The 9,444-nt window shown below is 41.0% G+C and overlaps 1 long non-coding RNA gene across 1 annotated transcript; it reads right to left on the bottom strand.

Moving 5' to 3' along the window:
* Window positions 1-5,603: 5,603 nt before the first annotated feature.
* On the bottom strand, window positions 5,604-9,105 carry LOC120411508. Its single transcript, XR_005603845.1, has 2 exons — window positions 9,021-9,105; window positions 5,604-6,304 (listed from the first exon to the last, which is right to left on the bottom strand). It is a non-coding gene; the product is annotated as an uncharacterized LOC120411508 (long non-coding RNA).
* Between the last annotated feature and the right edge of the window lie 339 nt (window positions 9,106-9,444).

The following is a 9,444-nucleotide window of genomic DNA, read 5'->3' as shown; positions in this document are numbered from 1 at the left end:
ACCTCATCTTTTAAGGCTTGTTTCTGCTTTTCACAGACTTTCTACTGAACAAGACTTTCAGGAACAAGAATGTTGAATACAGCAATTCAAAGACAAGACAAGGAACAAAACAAACTGTCTTTTTTTCCATTTGCATCACCAATGGGCTTAAAAAGTCCTTTTCCAATTCATTTTATTGACTACTGTGAACTGAAAAACAGGCATATAAAGATAGCACTGCCTTTTCAAGATGCTACTGTCAGTCATTTATTCAGTTGAAAAACTCAGTAGGGTTAAAATTTTCTATACCAGTTGTCTCTTGCAGGCCTCTGTTTGTTTTCTTAAACTTCAGTCCAAGTGACTTTGCAGTTTCTAGTAATCATATTTAATGGAAACCCAGACTTGTTTAGAGCTGTCCCACTATCTCCAATGCTTGATTGGAAATCCCCATGCTCATTTTAAATAACTGGCTGAGAAGCCTGAAACCATCTAGCTGCAGCAGCCCATTCAAGCTACTAATTCAGATTTTTCCATGTGGTTTACAGTAGACATATGCTGAAACTGTGTGTAAAGCAAATAATTGTCCTATGAGCTAGAATAGCATAGTATTAATTCAGGAAAGTGGAGCATCTATGGAAACAACTATTTTTTGTAGCAAACCTCACTTCCTACCCTCACCCTGTGGAAAATAGTCCTTTGCCTCAGTCTCAGTTGTTGCCTGTACTCCATCACATCTTGTCAGTGGATTGCTGTGCCCCAGAACTCAGGAATGGTTTTAGGCTAGTCCTGTGCCACCAGGGGGACTTTCACAGACAAGTGTCTTCGTGTCGTCTCCTGCTGGCTGTTATATCTCCAACTAGAATGCCGGATTTGCATCTGAAAGCACTACTGTTCAAACACTGGTATGATTTCTCCATCAGATATCAGGCAGATCTGTTCTTACATCCGCAGCACAGCAAAAATCCACAGGGAACCTTCTTCTCCTCCTTTTGAATATGCCCAAATCCATCATCCACTCAAAAAAGGCAGTTTTATCTGGATACAGATATGTACTGTATATATGTTCAGAATAAGTGCTGTCCAACGTAACCATCAAGGTCATCAAGTAGCCCTGCTACTACTATTATTTATAATGTTCTCGTCACACAGAGAGAAATACTGGGCTCCTTTTTCACCCTTGCAAATTACCTCACAGAAAAAAAACCCCACAAACCCAATAACAAAGCAAGTATGTATCCAGCATATTTGAGCACACAATCTCAATATACAAAAGTGGACAACTACTTTGTTCCACCACACCGTGCTGTTCACTCTTCTCTCCTGAAATGTTACATCACACTCTCCACGTTTTCTAAGTCCAAATACGGAATGAATTTTAACCCTTGACTTCCACGTAAACCGAGAATGTTTGCTTTTGATGTCTCTTCCTCTAGATTACCACAAGAGGGTAGCAGAGAGTTTCTCCCGAGAAAAACTGATCTGAAAATAAGACTGAAATGTCTCAAGTTTGGGACCCAGAGAGTGCGTGTTTTTGAGCTTACTTTGTTTCCGATGAGCCAGGAAACGACATAATTACATATCGAGGCTCTCAGGCAGAAGCTAATTTCCCTTCTGGAATCCCGTCTAGCTATCCATTAACCCGAAAGTCTAAATACACTTGGCATCTCTACACTCAAATTCCTTGAAGAATTAGACTTCATATGTACAGAGTCGTTACAGTGTGAGGAGCATGCAGGCTGCACAAATGCTTCTGGAGTCAAAAACTAGGTGTGGGGATTCCCATGAAGCTCATTCCCAGAGTATGACTATTGCATGTTGCATGCACTTGGCCCTCACAGGAAGATGCTGGGGACCACTGTTTTAAAACGCTAAGGCACACAGCCCTTTTATAATAGCCTACTGACCAGAGTGCTCAACCTGAAAGTAAAGAGAAGGATTCAATTCCCTCTTCAGTTGGAAGAATTTCAAATACATGCTTGGAATGACCCCAAAGAATGACTAAAGGCACAGATTTAACAGTAGTGTAAATGGATACAGCCACTGCCCTCAAGTTAAAGCTGTCACTCTTTGGAAAGACAGAGAAGCATGGGACCTGGAGAGTCAGACTACTTGTGCCTCATCCAATCCAACAGGAAAGAATAGTTCTGGGACATGGCTGGAATTTATCTACTCAGAGGAGAATTTAGGACTTTTAAAGATTCTTGGAAGGTGCTGTTCTCTAAACTACAAACAACCTAATTGGTAAATAAGTGCCTAAATGATGTAAGTAGTTATTAGGTAGTAATGAATCTATTATCTTGCACTGCTGGACCCGAATGCATTTCTAATAACACCAGAAAATTTTGGTAGCCTTAGTTTCCAAGTAAGTTAGGTGGGGAAAAGATTAGAGATTGCTGCTAAATTGATGTACATAAATTTTGCTCATATGACATTGTGGATAAAGGACCACAGACAAAAAGATTATCTCGATTTTTTTTTTTTGTTTGTTTGTTTGTTTTTAGTTTTTTTTTTAGTTTTTGAGCTGGATTTAAATATTTCAGCATAACTAAGCTGCAGATCTTCCACTCAACATCTGGGAGAAAATAAAATACAAAGGATCTACAGAATAAGTGAACTTCATATATCTCATTGTTCACTGGGAAAACAGACTTTGTGAAAAAAAGCAGATGGTGAAACTATTACAGCTGGTGATGGGGTCAGTGGCTCTGACCCAGGAAGAGGTGACTGGTCTGGGGAGATGGTCCCGAAAGGAATCGCCTTCCCGAGGCCCGGTGTCTTCCCTCAGCTGCTGGCAGGAGGGCCCTTGCAGAGGCTGTCAGCTCTTTAGTGATTGTCAGCTCGTGATTCCAGCTCAGCTCTGCAGGGCAGCCTCCAGGCCAGACCAGAGAGAGAGACGAGAGGCTCATGTAGCTGTTCTGCATGAAGGTAGCTTTATGGTTGGTCCCCTCCGGTGAAGGGGAAAGCCAGGGACGAGAGCTCTCTCTCACAGGGGCAGAGGACTAGCTTTTATAGGGTTACAGGGGATGGGTGAAGGCCAATGGGTTACAAAGGATCTGCATAGGGTCTCCTAAAGGATTGTGGGTCTGTCTTTTCACCGTGACCATAGAAGTGGTTGCCTTTCCAGGGAGTCCTGCTGGGCGATTGCAAAATCTCTTATCTCAGCAGAGATCCCTCCAGGGCAGGGGCTGGGCATACCCCACATGAAACAATTTACCAAAATATAACCATGTATATACATAAAAAGACTCTTGAAGTTATATATTGATTCTAATGTTGGCATTTCCTATACTTCACTGCTTTTTCATCTAAATAGCAACAGTTTCTAATAGGGATTGTTGAGCAATTATTAGTTAAAGGCAAATAACTGATCATTTCTTTTTCACTGACTCTATAACTTATTTATCCTACTATGATTTAAATTTTTTCGAACAAACTTGCACTTGTTACTTATTAGTTAAGATCATATCAGATAATACATATATAACACCTGCACCATCTCTTGTCAGGAACCACAATTATTACTTGATCAAAGAGATATGCCTGGAGGAGAGACTGTTGCTGCAACCACACAAGTTTGTGTACAACAAACGGCAATTTTATACAAGATCAGACTTTTCCCTTTACAGTGACCTACTGCAACCACAATGGAAATGCCTACAGAAAGCTCAAACCTTGCTTGTGTAGGGCATTCAGGATGCACCTGCAAAACAAGTGCAGACAGTTAGACCATTTCTGCCTCCTACTTTTTGTGAGACGATTCAGATTGGCACTGAGGAATCCTAACTGGACTCCAAGCTGAGAGGCCTATTGAGAAATAGAGAGTATTATCTCAATACAACATGGTAGTACAGTTTCAACGACTCCTCTTCAGCTGTGGGATGACAAAAATTACTCTCACAGAAACTCCACAAATATTTACGAGAACCTCTTAGCATTCTAGATGCACTAAATAGTACATCTGAAATTGTTCAGTTCAGTGCAGTTCAGCTCAAGAACTTACCTCTGAACTCTTTCACTCTGTAAAGTACTTCTACAACTTCTGACTAAATAGAAATTGTTCCTGAGTAGGAATTAAATCATGTAAGAGAGGAACATTGTTTATGGAAAGCAGCAGCTTGCTTTACTTTGGGTTTGAAAGTTGCCACTGTGCAGTCAGAAAGCAATTAGCACTGGCTTGCAGCTAAACTGAAACAATAGTGGAGTTAAAAACATCTGTCTGGGCTGTACACAGCCAACAAACTGTCTGATAAAACAGAAGATGCCCAGGATTTCCAAATGGCATGAAGCTATGAGGCATTACAATCATATCAGAAAACAAGATTAAGATTCAAAAGCACCTTAACAAGTTAGAGAAATGGTGTGTCGAAAGGGAAAGAGCAGTGTTGTAGTGTTAAGCAGAAATAATTAAACAAGGAAAGAGAAGAACTGACAAGATGAAAATGATCTGTGACTTACAGAACATCTCAGGTAGATCTTAAATAAACAATGTTCTGCTTCTGAGGAAACAGCAAACATAGAGACAGGTAGGAACAGTAGTGTCACCTGTGGGTAAATACAGTGTTAATAAGGCTCCTGTTAAAAGGAGTGCTGTGTCCTTCAATTCTTCTTTGAAACTGGACTCAAGAGACATGTGAATAGCCATGAACACAATCAATATTCTGTAAATCATGGAAAGAGTTGCATTTGTTTAACCTAGAGAAGACTGAGGGGGTCCTGTTATTAATCTGCTGCAGAACAGGAAAGAATAACTTGGTCTCTATTAGTTTGCAAGCACAGAACAGTGGGTATAAAGACCTACCAAACCTTTTTAGAAGGGACAACTTTCTACCACTAAGGATAGTTAGGTCCTAGCCAGACACTGCCTTTAAAGGCAGTGGAACTTCTGGGAATGGGTGGTTTTAAGAGAAAAACTTGAGAATCAGGAAGTGGGTGTGATTCATCCTGCTTTGGGGCTAAAGACGGCATCTTTCACACTGTATTAAATATTAATTTGCAACTGAAAGAACTTCAGATTTTTAAAAAAATTTTACTAAGAGAATCAACACCTCTGCTAAACTGTGCAGAAACTCACGCATATGATCACTAACTGGAATCAGAAATTCTTGAAACACGAACTAATATTTCTGCTTTACTTTAAATAACACAGTAAAGTCTTTCATTGCATTAGTTAATGAGGAACATTAAACTACCCCATTTTTCTTGTTTTGAGTCCTTTATTCAGTGCCTGACAAAGGGAATTTTGTTTTGTACATTACATTTGCAGATTTTTTTGTTTTCCTTTGAAATGGTCCTGTTAACATAGATAGCATTGTTCCAACATCTTACTTTCTTCCTGAAGGGTGGAGGAATAAGAAAATTACCTTTTTATTACTCATAAGGGGCAGATCTACTGTATCATATAAGTCAGTATGGGTAAAAATTATTAATATATCAACATCAGTGGTAGATTTTGTAAATTATGCAAGTAGGTTATGTAGCACTATAAGAACATTGAGTGACACAGATCTCAACAGAGAAGAAATAGGTTTTGATGCAAGAAGCTACAAACACTATAAAAGAGGAAATATTTTATTTTAGGAAGAGCTGACACTAAAATTTGAAAAATAAAGAACTACCACCAAAAGTAAGAACATGAGTGTGTTTATTGAAATACACTGTGAAAGTGCAACTTTTACAACAAAATTCAATGGCAAGGTTCACTGTATTACTGCACAAAGGATGTAACAATGATTCAAAGCTGCCAATACCAAAATCAAAGCTACCCATACAAAAATCTTAGGGCACTATAATACCAGATTATGCATGGTATCCAATTACCAAGGATCTGCTTTTGGTGGGAATTCTCTCTGCTTTGAAGAGCAACCTTGAGAGGTGTCCCTGCTCAAGAGGAGATCCCATGTAACCAGCTACTTAGCAGGGAGAGCTTGAGGAATGCTCATTTAGGCTGTCTTATTTCTGGAATAAAGTGGTTGGCTTGTAGTCAAACTACATACAATTGGAAGGCTACGCGTGAGATTCCTTGCACCCACAACTTTCTTTGTTCCTTGCTAAATGAGTCCTAGAAAAGCTACTTGCTATTCATATGTTATTTACATGATTAGTGACCCAAGCTCATATGCATCAATGCTCACCTCTACCACTCTGTTTGCTCCTTTGTGTATTTTTACAGAATGGACTGGAACTAGAGAACTTCTTGTCCTGGTTATGTCCCAGGGCTTTACCTTCTTTGGAGCTTGTAATACCTACCCTTAGTTTGGTTAAGGAGTTGAGTACATTGGTCACACTCGGTCAGTTTGTTCATGTCTTTTAGCCAGGTGCAGAGACTCTGCAAGAAGAATACACACAATTGAAAATAAAGCAGTTAGTTATTGGCTGACAGACAGAAAAGCTAGCTAGAGTTTAATGAGCTGCTAAACAAAGCATTACTATAAAGCTTGCTCACAAGTAAAGTTAAGCTACTCAAGAAGTCTTTGCTGAGTATGCAGGCATGAGTCAAAAGGGTAAGTGTTGCGATGGCTAAGCCCACCTTACACCCCTCAAGCTGCCTTAAAAGTGGTCTCTCCTTACAACACTGTGCGAAAAAATTCTCCCTCTGCCTAGATTCTGCTGGCCTAGGTCACTGGCCCTCTCCCCCCTCCCATCCCTTTTCCCATTGGCCCCTGTTCCGTCATTCAACCTTGCCTCTGCCCCCTAGCCCTCAGGCTATTGGTTTTGGATGCTCTGCCCGCCTTTGAGAGTTTTCGGGATTAAACGGGCGCGAGCTCTCGAGTTGTTCGTCCTTGCCCCTGTTCCCTTCGGGGTGTTGCCATTAAACACCTCGGAATTGCATGCAGAGAACTCCTCTCACCTCTTTGTCTCCGGCTCGTGCACAGACTGTGTGTGTGAGCGGCTGTTCGCGACCACCTGCGAGGGTGAGATTGTGTGCATCCGTAGGTGCCAGGAGAGTGCCACCTAAGCGTGTCCACAAGGGACCCAGTAGGGACAAACGCGGCATCCATCCGCCGAAGCCCTCGCTTCTTTAGGCAAGGGTCACTCCTCATGGCTCTCTGGAGAGGAATCCCAGCATTTCTAACTTGCAATCCTCCATCAACACTTACCGTGACACAAGGGTTCACAGCTAGTCCCCAACTAGACTGTCTAGCTTGACCATGCTTTCCCAGGCTATGTTTATGACTTTATACCTTTTCATGCTGGCACTTTCCCTCTGAAATCCCTCAACAATCTCATGTCCTTGTCCCTACTTTCAAAATTGTCTACAGATGGCAAACTTTCATAGCAGTCTGGCTCAAGGTCCTGCAGGTGTGTCGTATCAGAGATGGGCTTTGGATACCTGTACACAGGCAACTAAACACCCAGAAAGATAGGGTGAAACTCAGAGCTGTTGGTACAGGCATGAAGGGTGCCAGATTGGATTGCAAGACTTCTAGGCCTTTTCAAACTACATTGCTATAACCTGGTATATAGAGAAGTTTGGTACCTGACTTGAGATTTTAAATTCTCTAGATTCTATGATGCTTGATACATTGAGCTTTCCAGGCTGTTTTGTGGATTTACCTTTGTTCTTCTCTTGTATTTCAGTTTTTCCTGCTCAGATATCAGGAACTTGATAACTTGTTTTTTGAAACACTTTCTGACCAGGCATGAAATTCCTTATAGACATTATTCAATAACTTTTTAGGGTTTTTTTGGTTCTAATTAGTACCTTGAACATAATTTCTAAATAGCAGTGAATTCATATGTTCATAAGGAAGCATTCAAAGAATAAGCTAATACATTGTTCATTCTGTGACTTATGGATCATGTGGATCAGTAAAAGCAAAATCAGAGAGTGTTGCTGCTACCCAAACAAAGAGGAAATAGAGAGCCACAACAGTATTGAAATGATTCAGAAAATGTTAAATACATTGATGGATTTTAAAAGGTATCTCCACTAGAGTCCTAAAAGAATAAATATTTTCAAACAGAGATGAGAGTGCTCAAAGCACAAAAATGGGTTAATATATTATCTTTAAAATAGTAAGTGCAAAGATTTTCTACCCCACATTTTGTTTATCGTATACAATTCAAAACCTACTTTCAAATATTCAGTTGAAAGGTTTCCAGAAAGCTTTACTAATTATACTGTCTAGAAACATTAGAGGAAAGAACTTACTAGTATATTGCAGAGACTTGTTAACAAATGTAAGAAAAAAAAAGCCAAAATTTTGGCATCTAACCATAGACATCTGTGATTTGCATTTTCAGTAAAACTTAGCAGTTAGGTGACCTTTCATGTGCATACTGCTCTGAATTCTGAAATAACAGTAAATGTCCAGCTGTGGTGCCTCCAGACCACATGCAGGCAATGAAAAATGAGTGACCCTCTGAAAAGTTCAGTTTACATGACTCACAAAATATACACAAGAACTCTGTGGAAGAAATAGGTGCAATTATTTGGAACACAGTTCTGAAAAATTAAACTATCCTTTGACTAGGAATAATTTTCTTGACTAGAAAGCAAGAGCATTGAAAGAAAATGGAACGTCTGACTAAGGAACAGGATGTTACTTGGCAGAGGGAAGTATGAGACATCCCTGAAATACAACAAGGCAGGGAACAAACGGCTAGACAGCAGTTCAGAAGAGAAGCATCAAGGTACTGAAGCGGATCACAAGAAAAGTACATGTCGGCAACACTGTGCTATTACAAAAAAATGGCAAACTATGTATCATGAGGTGTAAAAATAACATAGCCTATAAGGCTGAAAACTTCGCAGATGGCATACTCCTGATGCAAAGCAACCAAGCTTCAAGAATTTGAGACAATCCAGAGGACAGCAAGGAAAAGAGTGTCTTAATGGATACATTATGTTTAACCAAAACAAAAAACAAACAAACAAAAAATTTAAAAGAAGAGACAGAAGACCTCTTTTATGTAGAAATAATACAAACTGGAAAAACCTTCATTACAAATGCCCTGGAAGGGATAAGCAACAACTATAAACAAAACTTTCTCGTGACAACATGAGAAGACGTAGCCAGGCAGCTTTTGGCATATTGTACCTATCTGAATGGCGCCATGGGGACTCGCAACAGAAACATGGTCAGCTCCTGGTCTCCCTTCCTGCTTTATGTGATTTTGGGGAGTGAAGAGTTTGTTTTGCGAGCCGTAGCCTTACTTGACGTGGTTTCTGAGAAGGACTTCCTCAGACAGTGCCTGCGGGAATGTGGCACTGCACCAGGCTGGTTACGGCCTGGCCCCCGAGCCCCGCTGCAGGCAGCGGGCACCTCCTCACCCCGTTTGCCTTGGCGGCCAGAGCGACCGTCCCTGCTCCCAGCCAGGCCAGGAGACACAGGAACCCGGGGCCATGGCACCAGAGCTGAAGGCGCCTTGGGGACATCACTCCTGCCTGCGGTTCCTGGCCGCTGGAGACCGGGCAGAGCGGAACGTATCCATTCTCTCCCCGTCGCGGTCCTCTAGGGCTAC

This window comes from Corvus cornix, chromosome Z (genome assembly GCF_000738735.6).
Source record: "Corvus cornix cornix isolate S_Up_H32 chromosome Z, ASM73873v5, whole genome shotgun sequence".
Lineage (NCBI taxonomy): Eukaryota > Metazoa > Chordata > Aves > Passeriformes > Corvidae > Corvus > Corvus cornix.
This window is presented reverse-complemented; position numbering and strand designations above follow the sequence as displayed.